Source organism: Lutra lutra, chromosome 16 (genome assembly GCF_902655055.1).
Source record: "Lutra lutra chromosome 16, mLutLut1.2, whole genome shotgun sequence".
NCBI classification, from domain to species: Eukaryota; Metazoa; Chordata; class Mammalia; order Carnivora; family Mustelidae; genus Lutra; species Lutra lutra.
This window is the reverse complement of record NC_062293.1, coordinates 56486524-56502449: the sequence shown is the minus strand read 5'-3', so window position 1 is coordinate 56502449 and position 15926 is coordinate 56486524.

Below are 15926 nucleotides of genomic sequence, written 5' to 3'. Positions count from 1 at the left end.
TCTGCTGGCGGTGCAGGTGGGCGTGCAGGTCGGGTGGGTCCTTGTCTTGGGGTCAGTCATTGGCGGGGTCTTGCACGCTGCGGGGTCTTGCACGCTTCCTTACTGTTGGAAGTGGAGGTCCGGTTCCCATCAGGAGTGCTTTGCCCGCAGGGTCTTTTGCCCCAGTTGAGAGATAAGCTGGAAAAGAGAACGCAGTCAGAAAGTTTGAGGTCGTCTTGGAGGTGGTTAGGGTCCACTTTCAGTGCTGGTCATGGGTGGCGGAAGGAGGTCATACTTGAACCCTATAGGTCCATCTCTGCTGCCTGGTCACCAAAGCTGCCTTCCTCACTTGGGGGAAAAAAAAAAAAAGAGAGAGAGATGGAGAGCCGGAGCGGGGTGGAGAAAGAAAGAGGCGCTGGATCTGTGCACATTTTCTGATTAGTGTTTATGCATATCTTTCCAGAGCGGGAAGAACTTTCAGTGCCCGGTAAGCATTATGGTAATTTCTTAGTGATGACGGTTAATTCTGGCATCTTACACAGCTCACAGCTTTTCCGCAGACAGCCTCATTTATCTTCATGGGCTTTTATTATAAAAGGTATTTACATATTATACATATTTACAATTCTTTCTCACTACCAAAAGCAACAAAATTTCCACACATATTGCTCATGAATTTCTTATGAACTAAAAGACGCTGAAATATTCACTGTTCTCCCTCGTACTTGTTTTACAGTCTTTTTTTGTTTTGTTTTGTTTTGTAATTTATCTTCTGATTAGTCTTCCCCAGGCTCATTTACACATCCATAGGCCTCATCATTCTTGCTGTTCTAAGGAGTCTTTATCACTTCAAATCATGAGCACGTGCTCCTGTCCTCCTCTCCTTTTAGCTAAATCTCCTAAAATGCTTTAAGGATTTTTTTTTTTTTTTTTTTTTTCTGTTTCAGTCCTCCTAAGGAATGCTTATTTCAAGAACATCACCTGCTGGGTGCCTGGCCCTGTGCTGAGTGCCAAGCCCAGGAGGGTGGATTTGCCCAGTGTTTTTCTGGAAGGGATCAAGCAGGCCGGTGGAGGACTGGCTACATGTTGGGGAAAAAGGCCAGTCAGAAGACATGGCTCCTTAGTGAGTTCCACTGCTCAGTCAGCCCTGGAACTGGGGACAAGTCGTGACCACCCTCACTGCCCTATTCCTTACCTGGAAAAAATAATAATAAATGAAGGAGAAGGTAGCATCCCCATGCCAATTCCCATGTTGAAGTCTTGACCCTAATTGCAATTTGGGGGGCACAGGTTTGGGTAGCAGCCCAAATTGTGTCCCACGAGAGAACAGGAGTTGGGTTCCTAAAGACATAGGGGAATGCTTGCATAGGTCATTTACAAAGAATTCGGATTGGCGTTGGTGGTGGAGAGCAAATGTTGGCGAGATGTAATTGGTTGCCAAGGCTATCACTAAGCAAAAGTCTGTTACTGTAGCCCGCTGCAGGTGTTCACGCAGAGTCCTTGGGATATCTGTGGTCTGGCCCAGTGCCAAAGTTCTACCCAGTGAGGATGAGTGTAAGGCCCACCTCCTAAATGGTCTCCTGGCTCCCTTTATAAAACCCCTTGACATAAGTGACTCCATTTTATTTGATCTTTCACTGGGAGTGAGGGTCTTCAAAGACGTAATTAAGTTAAAATGAGGCCATTAGGGTGGGTCCTAATCTGATATGACCCGCGTCCTTCTAAGAAGTGGAGATTAGGACAGACACACAACACACACAGCAGAAGGACCACGTGAAGACACGGAGAGAAGATGGCCATCCGCAAGGCCAAGAGGGAGGCCTTGGAAGAAACCCGCCCTGTTGACACCTTGACCGTGGACTTTCCGCCTCCAGAATTATAGTCTGAAGATAGCTGTCTGTTGTTTAGGCTCACCAGTCTGTGGTGCATTGTCATGGCAGCTGTAGCAAACTCATGCAGGGAGGGATTCTAATACCTGCTCGGCCAACCAGACAGGAGTGTGCGTGGCAAGGAAGGAATGGTGTGAAAATGGTGTGCCATAAAGCCACTGTGGAGTTTTTTACTTTTCACTGTTGTCTGGGACCTTCCGGATCACTGTGTGGACATGGGTTCTTTTCACTTGTACCGGCTTCATTCCCCTTCTTCTAGGGTTGGCATCCCAGTTATTTGGGAAGGGACCCACCTCCTGCTATTGGGGTGTGGATACTCAGAGGACTGACTATGCTGCCCCCTTTCGAAAGATAAGGAGGTGACCCTGGCCTGCTGCTTGGCGTAACCCATCCTCCTGACCACAGTGACTGGGGTCTGGGATGGTATGTGGTTCCAACTGGCCAGGTGGTTCAAACAGGTCCTGGGACCTGTGCTGGACTGAGGTTGCCAGACAAAGTACAGAATTTGCATTTTGGATCAACAGGGAATACTTTTTTAGTGTAAGCCTGTTCCCAGTATTTGCAAAGACTGGTAACCCTAGCTAGACTATTAGTGAAGGGCTTTCTTTTTCTGCTGATTATGATGGGCTGATGGCTTATGGGCTGACGCTACCAGGAGCAAGCCTTTCATGAGGGTACACTGACATAGAAGAATCTGAGCTCCGAGATGAAGGCGGCGGGTGGGTACCTGATGCCATCCCTTGAGGTTCCAGAACCATCCTCGTGGGTCGCTGCGAATGGCCTCTCCACCTTTCAGTTTTGTCAGCCAATGAAGTCCTGCTTTTACGTATAAACCTGTGTGAGTTGGGTTTTTGTCCCCCGTGACACCAAACAGCGACTTGCAAAATCATGATTCAGTAGTTAAGCTGATGCTTGAAATCCTTTAGTCCAATTTTGCAAAGATAGGAAGAGAAGGCCTGGTCTGAAAAGTAATGAGAAACAAGTCTAAATGAATGTGATCTCCCAGAGAGCTCTCCCATGAGCAAGTTACTTCATCTTCCTTTTAAATTGCCATGTAACACCTCTGCAGGGGCCTACTCCGCTGGCTTCTGCGGAAGGGGCTCCAAAGGCCTTCATCTTGCTGGGCTGGCCCCCAGCTACCAGGTCAGTGACAGCATCGTGAGATCAGCGAGAGCCCCCAGTGTCGAGTGAAGGGTATTGGGCAGCAGACAGGGATCTGTCCTCAGAGGACTTGCAAATAGAGGGGCTTGCTTGTTCTCTGCAAGTGAGGTTATAAATTCACCGCTAAGGGACCAAGCAGACACTGGTAAACCCACTTCCGGGGCCATGGGAGCGAGGGAGAGCTGGGGAGGGCTAGAACAAATCTAAAAGAAGAGCATCAGCAGAGGGGAATTGGCGGCTGTGGAAATCCACAGAGTCCTGTCTGCCCGGGGGGCAAGGGCAGGCACAGCCCATCCCAGCCTAGGCCAGAGAGGTAGTTTGCTCCCCTGGCCGTGGACGCTCACACTTCCCTGTCAAGCCATCCTTGTGGGGGCTGGTGTGGACTGAGAGGCGATTCACAAGCTCCGTTCCTCCCCTTGCTGTGGTTCTAGAGCTCTAGATCCAGAGAGAACGGCCTCATACCCACCCGGCCTACAGAGTAGAGAAGGAGATGACGTGCGGCGCCAACCATCGGTTGGTTTCTGAGTGCTCAGGTGTGATCCCAACAGTGCCGTTCTCTTGTCTAGACTCGCTGACCTTGTAGCCGTCCCCCTCATCAATCCTGCCAGCGGGGTCAGCCACTCTGGAGTGGGATGGAGTGGGAGAGACAGGGTCTGCGGCCGGATCCTCATCAGTGAGGGGACCCTCACTCTGCAGAGTGTTCTAAATGTGGGTGTTGGTGATGCTCCCTGGATGACGTGTTTGGGGACTGAGATGACAGGGAACAGGAGTCCTGTCCTGTGCCAGAGACTGTCCCATCCACCCTTCTCTATCCACCATGCTGGATGTCCACCCTTGCCTCCAGTCTGCCGAGTCTGTGTGAGGAATCTGCTGTTGTTGGCAGGGGATGGGGTTAGAATAGGACAAGGGAAGGATCCTATTCCCAGCTATAAAGACTGCTCCCTCCCAGGCTCTCTGAAATCAGACATGCATCTCACTGTGATGAGGACTGATTTGCTTTTGCAAAACCCATCTGGTCTCCGTAAAGGACTTGGTTTCTACTGCTAGCAAAACTCAGACCATGTTGTGAAAGCCTTAAGGCTTATTCGTCCTGATTGACAATGAAAGATGCTAGGCTCAAATAGTGTTCCTCGAAATCCTGGATGTCCCCTTATACCCCCAGAGGGGAAATACGTACAGCTCAATGTACCCTCCACATGTATTTCTGTGCATCACTCTGCTCCCCATCACAGTCACTAAATATTTATTCAGGACTTCCTACGTGTCAGACACTGCTGATAACCAAGGTTGTGACTGTGCACAGGACAGACATGGTCCTTGCCCTGTGGCATGGGAAGACCGAACAGTAATCACATACACAGGCATGTGACCCCAGCAGGGAACTGTGGGTAAATGTGGACCACCATGGGGATGTCTGCAACAAGGGGGATCGGGTTTTATCCAAGGGCTTCGAGAAACTTCCTGGAGGGGGAAGGGTGAGTGCCGGTGGAGAAGGCGTGGGACAGCGCCTCTTCAGGTGGAACCCGGCTTCTCCTGCTTCTCCTTACACTTTACTCTTGTTGTTTTAAAGCATGACTTAGTTTTGACCTTGTAGCCATCATCCTGGAAATTGCCGGAAGATTGGGTTTGGGGTGTGTGTGTGTGTGTGTGTGTGTGTGTATGTGTATGGTGATAGTTAACATGTACTGAGCCTGCAGGGTTAGGCAATATTCTAAGCACGTGTGTAGTAGAGGAACTCATTTCACACCAACAACACATCAATCAGGCAAGTATGTTATGATCCCCATTTAATGGATGAAGACAATGAGACACGCGCTAGCTCTTAAGTACAGTCCTTGAGAAAGACCCCAGCTTGTCTGACCTGTGACTCAGAATCGGACTTCTCCAGGACCAAACGGAGGCCTCCTGTAGGTTTGTGAAAGCGGAGAGGTGAGTAGGCCCATCACTTTCTCTCTACCACCAAACAGCCGCTCCTGCCCCATTAACTGGAGAGCCGGGGGCCTAAAGGAGAGCCTGCAGACCCACCAGATGCCAAAGGGACAGTCCTTCATGGCTTGCTTCGATGCCGTTGTGCTTGCATCTTAGCTCTTTTAAAGACCAGAAAGATGGTTCCACCCAAACCCTTGGCCTTTGGAGCCTGGTTCTATGAAGCTGTACTTGGAGGTGAGAAAAGTGAAGGGACTTTGGAGCCCCCTTCTCTCTCATCCTGACCTGATTTAGGACCAGGCTGTTAGGACGGTGGGTGTCCACAAGATGGCGGACTCCTGCTACCAATGGAGTCCACAGGGCTTGGCTGCTGCTCTGTGGGAGGAAGAAGGGAAGGAGGGCTGGGCAGGCCGGCTGTTTCCATTGGCTCCGCTTGCCTGGTTGTGCCCTAGACTTTCTTGGGGGGTGCGGAGCTGGGCTCAGCCCAAGGCAAAGAGGTACAAACAGAACTTTGTACCCGGAAATACTGGTGTCCAAAGGGGAGTGTTGCGGGGGAAGACCCGAGCTCCGCCGTGTCCTGGCAGAAACTCAGATTGTTTGCCACTCCGAGATTCTGGGCAGATCAGATATGTCCAAGGGGAGAAATCACTTCTTCGAATACCAGGGCACAGTGAAAGTAGATAATAATGATACTAGCGGTGAGATGTTGAGAATTCACAGTGAGCCCGGCTCCTGCCCTTGGATGTCCTTCACACCCTATAGTCACCACAGAGCAACCGTTTCCACATCTAAACCCTTCCTCCCATCCTATAGGCCCCGCTCTCCCAGGTGATCTCTTCACCCGAGACTCAGTTACTCTTTAGGATTAGCTGCCAAGGGTTGCCTTAGTGGTTATCACCAAACTGGAGAATACAGAAATGTATTCTCACACTGTCTGGAGACCAGAAGTCCAAAATTAAGGTGACAGCAGGGATGCACTCCCCTCTGAAGGCTCTGGGGAGACTCCTTTCTTGCCTCTTTCAGCTTTTGGGGGGGTGGGGCTCCTTGTGGTCTCATGACTGTCTGTCCCTTCACAGCGCCTTCTTTGGTCCCTGTCTTCATTCTTCTTTCTCTTATATAGAGACGGATGGACTGGCTTGTTGGATGTATGTTCCCCCCTGGGTAATCTGGGATGATCTCACCTGGAGATCTGGAAAGACCCTTTTTCTAAATAAGGTCACATTCATAGTTTCCAGGGGTTAGGACAGGGACAGATCTTTTCGAGGGCCACCATTCAATTCACTAACACTCACTGCAGAAACCTCCGTGTTCTCCAGGACACTTCCAACTCCTCCCTCCCTGTGAAAGTCCACCACCGATGCTGGCAGACTTTTCTGCTCAATGCCAATACCTAACCCCAGCCATCAGCATTTCTTCCCTAACCTCCTACCTGGTTTCCCTGCGATGATCCTGTTGTGGATCCAACTGTGGCCCCGCCCCCCAACTCCTGTATCTTAGCTCTGACCCCCAGAGGTGATTGCTTTGGGAGACCAGGGACTCTCTTGAGATAAAGTTAGGTGAAGTCACAAGGGTGGGGCGCTAATCTGATAGGACTAACATCCTTGTAAGAACAGATACAGAGATCTCTCTGGGCAGGAACGGTGGAAAGCCATGTAAGGACACAGTGAGAGGCTGGCCACCTACAAGCCAGGAGGAGAGATCTCTCCAGAAAGCCACCCTGATGGTACCCTGGTCTCAGACTTCCCATCTATAGACGTGTGTGAGAAAATACATTTCTGTGGCTTCAGCCATCCAGCCCGTGCTCTTTTGTTAATGGCCCCCCAGCAAATGCATGCACATTGCCAACTTCCTCCCACTCAGTCTCTGCACTGCAGCCAGCGACCTGTGTCAGACACAAATCCCAAACCTTGGCTTCAAATCAAGCCTCCCACTCTCCCTCCCTCCCTCCCTTCCCCAAATCCATCCAGACATTGTTGTGAGCACTGGGGCTATAACAGTGAACAAAGCAGACAGCGCCCAGCTAACAGTCTCATGTGAAGGATCCAGTCCAGCCTGTCCTCACTGCCTAGGGCTCTGAGCTCTGAACACTGTCTACAAAACCCAGTCTGGCCAGCCTCCCCTCATCCCTGGCCCTTCTGGCTTCTCCTCCACCTCCCATACCTGCCTGTGCTCTCCTCTGACACAGCCTTCTCCAGTTCTCCCAATATGCGCTGCTCCATCCCTCCAGAGAGCCTGCAGCTCTGTGGCTCCTTCTGCCTGGAAGGCTTCCCCTTCCTTTGCCTACTTAGCCCTGGCTCCCCTTTCTGCCCTCGGGTAACCCTGTTACAGGCTCCCCCCAGCTGCCTCTTCTCCCCTTGCAGTGCTGGTAAGAATGACAATTAAATCATTAACTGTGCAGCTAGCTGTCTGGTGTCTGTGTAACCCATGGTCTGAAAGCCTCCTGAAGACCTGCCTCCTTTTGTTTCCTGCTGGCTTAGCAGAGTCAGAACAGAGCAGGCACCTGTTACTTATTGTTACATTGTTACAAGGAATGAACTAGCTACTCTCATCCGGATAAGCTCTCACATCCTTTAGATATTTTCATGCCCAGCTTTGGGAAAAACAAGGCACAGTGTGGGTGGCGAGGTGACTGGTGAGAGATCACCTTGTTAGTAAATCAGAACCCACAGCCTTCTGATGTCAGAGACAGGGCTCCTAAAAGCCATCTCAGACCCAGATTGCTTTAAATGATGAGAGAATTCTTAACAGAAAAGCAGAAGCATCCCAACTAGAAAATCATTAAAGAATCCTTTCCTTTATCAAAATAATCATTGCAGTTAATAGGAGAATGGATAAACAGCTTGTGATAATATGCATATAATGGAATGTTACTAGCAAAAAAAACAAGAAATGAACTACTAATAACACACTATAGCGTTAGTGAATTGCAAAAGCGTTGTGCTGAGCCAAGGAAGCCAGGCACAGAAGAGCGCATGCTGGAGGATTCCATTTACGGGAAATTCTGGAATAGACAAAATCATCTATGGTAAAAAACATTAGATCAGCGGTTGTCTGTGGGGTGAAGGGGGCAAAGGGCATGAGGGAACTTTCTGGGGGTGATGACAATACTCTGTATCTTGATGGAGGTTTCAGTTCCCGGGTGTGTATGTATTTGTTCAAACTCAGCATACATAAGCTTGAGATTTGTTAATTTCTCTGTTTGCAAACTTTATCTCAAAAAAGGAAAGCAGTAAGCAAATATTAAACTCTAGTTAATAATACACACACTGAAGTGTTTACAGGTGAAGGGTCCTAATGTCTGCATCTTACTTGAAACTCATCAAAAAAATGACAGATTGGGGCACTTGGGTAATATTGATTACTGATTGAACTTCCTTACTGGTAATTAGTCTATTTAGATCTTCTCTTTCTTCATGATTCAGTCTTGGAAGATTGTATATTTCTGGGAGTTTATCATATATTCTATATTATCTAGTTGTTGGTATGTAATTGTCCATATTAGTCTCTTACGATCTTTCCTTCATATTTCTGTGGTATCTGTTGTAATTTCTCCTCTTTCATTTCATTGTATTTATTTGAGCCTTCTCTCTTTTTTTCTTGGTGAATCTAGCTAAAAGATTGTCTGCTTTGTTTATCTTTTCAAAGAAACACGTCTTAGTTTCATTGATCCTTTCTATTGTTTTTTTTTTAAGTCTCTATTTCATTTATTTTTGCTCTGCTCTTTATGATTTCCTTCCCTCTACTAACTTTGGGTTTAGTTTGTTCTTCTTTTTCTAGTTCCTTTAGGTATAAATCTAGATTGTTTGAGTTTTTCTTGTTTCAGGAGGTAGGTCTGTATGGCTATAAATTTCCTTGTTAGAACTGCTCTTGCCGCATCCCATCAATTTTGGATTATTTCCATTTCCATCTGTCTCAGGTATTTTCTTTGAATTTTCCTTGTGGTTTCTTCATTGACTCATTAGTTTTTCAGTAGCATGTTGTTTAACCCCTACATATCTGTGATTTCTTCAGTTTTCATGTAATTGACTTCTCATTTATACCATTGTAGTTGGAAAAGATGCTTCATATGATTTCAGTTTTCTTCAATTTATGGACATTTGTTTCATGGTCTAACATGTGCTCAATCCTAGGGAATGTTCCATGTGCACTTGAGAAGAATGTATATTTTACTGCTTTTGGATGGAATGTTCTATATAAGACTATTAAGTCCATCTAGTATAATGTTTCCCTGTTGATTTTCTCTTTGGATGATCTATTCATTGATGTAAGTGGAGTATTAAAGTCCCCTACATTATTGTATTGCTGTGAACTTCTCCCTTTAGGTCTGTTAATATTTGTTTTATATATTTAGGTCCTCCTGTATTAGATGTATCAATGTTTACAACTAAATCCCCTCATTGGATTGATCTTTTTATCATTATGGGATGCCCTTGTCTCTTATCACAGTCTTTGTTTTAAAGTCTATTTTGTCTGACACAGGTAAAGCTGCACAAGCTTTCTCTACCTTTCTATTTCAGGGAATATCTTTTTCTGTCCCTTCACTTTTGGTCTATGTGCATCCTTAGATCTGAAGTGAGTCTCTTATAGGCAATATGTAGATGAGTCTTTGTTTGTTTTGTTTTGTTTTTGCTCTGTGTCATTTGATTGGAGATTCTAGTCCATTTACATTTATTTATAGTTCCTCTCTCTTCCTTCCTTCTTTTGCTGTTCTCTTCCTTTGTGGTTTGATGACTTTTTTTTTTTTTTTTGTATTATGCTTATTATATTCCTTTCTGATGATCTTTTGTGTAGGTTTTTGCTTTGTGGGGTTTTTTGTTTTGTTTTGTTTTTTAAACATGAAGTTCACAAAGAGCAGCCTATGTATAATAAGTTGGTATTACATATCATTTATTTATATGCTATCTTAAGTTAATTGCAGCTTGAATATGAATACATTTTAAAACCTCTACATTTTTACTTCCCCTCACATGTTTTATGTTTTTGATGTCATATTTTACATCTTTTTATTTTGTGTAACCCTTGACTAATTATTATAGCTACGTTAATTTTTATTACTTTTTTTCTTTCAACCTTAATTCTGTCTTTATATGTGGTTCATACTTTACTTTATATTCACCTTTACCAGTGACATTTTTATTTTAATATGTTTTCTTGTCAATGTCTTCTTTTCTGCTTAAAAAAAGTCTCTTTAGCATTTCTTATAAGACCAGTGTGGTGGTGATGAACTTCTTTAGGTTTTGCTTGTCTGAAAAACTCTTTATCTCTCCTTCAATTCTAAATGATAGTCTTGATGGTTAGGATATTCTTGGTTGAAAGTTTTTTACTTTTAGCCCTTTGACTATATCATGCCAATTTCTTCTGGCCTGCAGAGTTTCTACTGAAAAATTAGTTGTTAGTTTTATGGTGACACCTTTGTATATAACAAGTTGTTTTTCTCTTGCAGCTTTCAAGATTCTTTATCTTTAATTTTTGACATTTTAATTATAATGTGTTTTGGTGTGGACATCTTTTAGGTCATCTTATCTGGAACTCTCTTTGCTTCCTGAATATGGATGTCTCTTTCCTTCCCTGAGACTTTCCTTCCCCAGATGAGGGAAGTTTTCAGCCATTATTTCTCCTAGTAAGTTTTCTGTCCCTTTCTCTTCTCCTTCTGGGACATTTATCATGTGAATGTTATTCTGCTTAATGGTGTCTCTTAAGATATCTTCACTTTTTTTTTTAAAGATTTTATTTATTATTCTCTTAAGGTAGCTTTACTTTTTTTTTTTTTTTTTTTAAATGTTTAGGGGCGCCTGGGTGGCTCAGTGGGTTAAACCGCTGCCTTCGGCTCAGGTCATGATCCCAGGTCCTGGGTTCGAGCCCCACATTGGGCTTTCTGCTCAGCGGGAAGCCTGCTTCCTCCTCTCTCTCTCTGCCTGCCTCTCTGCCTACTTGTGATTTCTCTCTGTCAAATAAATGAATAAAATCTTTAAAAAAAAATGTTTATTTATTAGAGAGATAGAGAGAACAGTTGGGGGGAGCGGTAGACAGAGGGAGAAGCAGAATTCCTGCTGAGCAGAGAGCCTGATGGGGGGCTTGATCCCAGGATCCTGAGACCATGACCTGAGCCGGAGGCATACACTTAACCTACTAAGCCACCCAGGCACCCCAAGATATCTTCACTTTTCAAAAAGCTTTTTCTGGAGGAGGAGTCAAGATGGCGGAGAAGTAGCAGGCTGAGACTACTTCAGGTAGCAGGAGATCAGCTAGATAGCTTATCTAAAGATTACAAACACCTACAAATCCAACGGGAGATTGAAGAGAAGAACAGCAACTCTAGAAACAGAAAATCAACCACTTTCTGCAAGGTAGGACTGGCGGAGAAGTGAATCCAAAGCAACGGGAAGATAGACCGCGGGGGGAGGGGCCGGCTCCCGGCAAGCGGCGGAGCAACAGAGCACAAAATCGGGACTTTTAAAAGTCTGTTCTGCTAAGGGACATCGCTCCAGAGGCTTAACCGGGGTGAAGCCCACGCGAGGTCAGCGTGGCCTCAGGTCCCGCAGGGTCACAGAAGGATCGGGGGTGTCTGAGTGTCGCAGAGCTCACAGGTATTAGAACGGGGAAGCCAGGTACAGAGACAGAGCCGAGGAGTGACTCTCAGCTCGGGGTTACCTTGAACCGGTCGCAGGCTCGGTCAGCTTGGAGCGCGGCCGGAGGCCAGAGTGGCGGTAGTCATTGGGCGCTGTTCTCTGAGGGCGCACTGAGGAGTGGGGCCCCGGGCTCTCGGCTCCTCTGGGCCGGAGACCGGGAGGCCGCCATCTTCATTCCCGTCTTCCAGAACTCTACGGAAAGCGCTCAGGGAACAAAAGCTCCCGAAAGCAAACCCGAGCGGATTACTCAGCCCGGCCCCGGGTCAGGGCGGTGCAACTCCGCCTGGGGCAAAGACGCTTGAGAATCACTACAACAGGCCCCTCCCCCAGAAGATCAACGGGAAACCCAGCCAGGACCAAGTTCACCTACCCAGGAGTAGAGTTTCAATACCAAGGAGAGCGGCGGAATTCCAGAGGAGGAGAAAGCAAAGCATGGAACTCATGGCTTTCTCCCCATGATTCTTTAGCCTTGCAGTTAAACTAATTTTTTTTTTCTTTTCTTTTTCAATTATTTTTTCTTCTTCTGCTAAATTTTTTTAACTTTTACCCTTTTCTTTTTTTAACATTTTTAACTAGTTTATCTAATATATATATATATTTTTTCCTTTTTATACTTTTTCTTTATTAGTTTTCTTTTTTTAATTTTTTTTTCCTTTCTTTCTGAACCTCTTTTTATCCCCTTTCTCCACCCCCCTCCCCCATGATTTGGGATCTCTTCTGATTTGGCTAAAGCATATTTTCCTGGGGTTGTTGCCACCCTTTTAGTATTTTACTTGCTCCTTCATATACTCTTATCTGGACAAAATGACAAGGCGGAAAAATTCACCACAAAAAAAAGAACAAGAGGCAGTACCAAAGGCTAGGGACCTAATCAATACAGACATTGGTAATATGTCAGATCCAGAGTTCAGAATGACGATTCTCAAAGTTCTAGCCAGGCTCGAAAAAGGATATTAGATATTAGATATTAGATAAACCCTAATATCTCTCCTTCAATTAGATATTAGAGATATTAGAGATATTAGAGAAACCCTCTCGGGAGATATAAAAGCCCTTTCTGGAGAAATAAAAGAACTAAAATCTAACCAAGTTGAAATAAAAAAAACTATTAATGAGGTGCAAACAAAAATGGAGGCTCTGACGGCTAGGATAAATGAGGCAGAAGAAAGAATTAGCGATATAGAAGACCAAATGACAGAGAATAAAGAAGCTGAGCAAAAGAGGGACAAACAGCTACTGGATCACGAGGGGAGAATTCGAGAGATAAGTGACACCATAAGACGAAACAACATTAGAATAATTGGGATTCCAGAAGAAGAGGAAACAGAGAGGGGAGCAGAAGGTATATTGGAGAGAATTATTGGAGAGAATTTCCCCAATATGGCAAAGGGAACAAGCATCAAAATCCAGGAGGTTCAGAGAACCCCCCTCAAAATCAATAAGAATAGGTCCACACCCCGTCACCTAATAGTCAAATTTACAAGTCTTAGTGACAAAGAGAAGATCCTGAAAGCAGCCTGGGAAAAGAAGTCTGTAACGTACAATGGTAAAAACATTAGATTGGCAGCAGACTTATCCACAGAGACCTGGCAGGCCAGAAAGAGCTGGCATGATATATTCAGAGTACTAAATGAGAAAAACATGCAGCCAAGAGTACTCTATCCAGCTAGGCTATCATTGAAAATAGAAGGAGAGATTAAAAGCTTCCAGGACAAACAAAAACTGAAAGAATTTGCAAATACCAAACCAGCTCTACAGGAAATATTGAAAGGGGTCCTCTAGGCAAAGAGAGACCCTAAAAGAAGTAGATCAGAAAGAAACAGAGACAATATACAATAACAGTCACCTTACAGGCAATACAATGGCACTAAATTCATATCTCTCAATACTTACCCTGAATGTTAATGGGCTAAATGCCCCAATCAAAAGACACAGGGTATCAGAATGGATAAAAAAACAAAACCCATCTATATGTTGCCTACAAGAAACTCATCTTAATCCTGAAGACACCTCCAGATTTAAAGTGAGGGGGTGGAAAAGAATTTACCATGCTAATGGACATCAGAAGAAAGCAGGAGTGGCAATCCTTATATCAGATCAATTAGATTTTAAGCCAAAGACTACAATAAGAGATGAGGAAGGACACTATATCATACTCAAAGGAACTATCCAACAAGAAGATCTAACAATTTTAAATATCTATGCCCCTAACGTGGGAGCAGCCAACTATATAAACCAATTAATAACAAAATCAAAGAAACATATCGACAATAATACGATAATAGTAGGGGACTTTAACACTCCTCTCACTGAAATGGACAGATCATCCAAGCAAAAGATCAACAAGGAAATAAAGGCCTTAAATGACACACTGGACCAGATGGACATCACAGATATATTCAGAACTTTTCATCCCAAAGCAACAGAATACACATTCTTCTCTAGTGCACATGGAACATTCTCCAGAATAGATCACATTCTTGGTCCTAAATCAGGTCTCAACTGTTATCAAAAGATTGGAATCATTCCCTGCATACTTTCAGAGCACAATGCTCTGAAGCTAGAACTCAATCACAAGAGGAAATTTGGAAAGAACCCAAATACATGGAGATTAAACAGCATCCTTCTAAAGGATGAATGGGTCAACCAGGAAATTAAAGAAGAATTGAAAAAATTCATGGAAACAAATGATAATGAAAACACAACGGTTCAAAATCTGTGGGACACAACAAAGGCAGTCCTGAGAGGAAAATATATAGCAGTACAAGCCTTTCTCAAGAAACAAGAAAGGTCTCAGGTACACAACCTAACCCTACACCTAAAGGAGCTGGAGAAAGAACAAGAAAGAAACCCTAAACCCAGCAGGAGAAGAGAAATCATAAAGATCAGAGCAGAAATCAATGAAATAGAAACCAAAGAAACAATAGAACAAGTCAACGAAACGAGGAGCTGGTTCTTTGAAAGAATTAATAAGATTGATAAACCCCTGGCCAGACCTATCAAAAAGAAAAGAGAGAGGACCCAAATAAATAAAATCATGAATGAAAGAGGAGAGATCACAACGAACACCAAAGAAATACAGACAATTATAAGAACATACTATGAGCAACTCTACGCCAACAAATTTGACAATCTGGAAGAAATGGATGCATTCCTAGAGACATATAAACTACCACAACTGAACCAGGAAGAAATGGAAAGCCTCAACAGACCCATAAGCAGTAAGGAGATTGAAACAGTCATCAAAAATCTCCAAACAAACAAAAGCCCAGGGCCAGATGGCTTCCCGGGGGAATTCTACCAAACATTTAAAGAAGAACGAATTCCTATTCTCCTGAAACTGTTCCAAAAAATAGAAACGGAAGGAAAACTTCCAAACTCATTTTATGAGGCCAGCATCACCTTGATCCCAAAACCAGACAAAGATCCCATCAAAAAAGAGAACTACAGACCAATATCCTTGATGAACACAGATGCAAAAATTCTCGCCAAAATACTAGCCAATAGGATTCAACAGTACATTAAAAGGATTATTCACCACGACCAAGTGGGATTTATTCCAGGGCTGCAAGGTTGGTTCAACATCCGCAAATCAATCAATGTGATACAACACATTAATAAAAGAAAGAACAAGAACCATATGATACTCTCCATAGATGCTGAAAAAGCATTTGACAAAGTACAGCATCCCTTCCTGATCAAAACTCTTCAAAGTGTAGGGATAGATGGCACATACCTCAATATTATCAAAGCCATCTATGAAAAACCCACTGCAAATATCATTCTCAATGGAGAAAAACTGAAAGCTTTTCTGCTAAGGTCAGGAACACAGCAGGGATGTCCGTTATCACCACTGCTATTCAACATAGTACTAGAAGTCCTAGCCTCAGCAATCAGACAACAAAAGGAAATTAAAGGCATCCAAATTGGCAAAGAAGAAGTCAAACTATCACTCTTCGCAGATGATATGATACTCTATGTGGAAAACCCAAAAGACTCCACTCCAAAACTGCTAGAACTTGTACAGGAATTAAGTAAAGTGTCAGGATATAAAATCAGTGCACAGAAATCAGTTGCATTTCTCTACACCAACAACAAGACAGAAGAAAGAGAAATTAAAGAGTCCATCCCATTTACAATTGCACCCAAAACTATAAGATACCTAGGAATAAACCTAACCAAAGAGACTAAGAATCTATACACAGAAAACTGTAAAGTACTCATGAAAGAAATTGAGGAAGACACAAAGAAATGGAAAAATGTTCCATGCTCCTGGATTGGAAGAATAAATATTGTGAAAATGTCTATGCTACCTAAAGCAATCTACACATTTAATGCAATT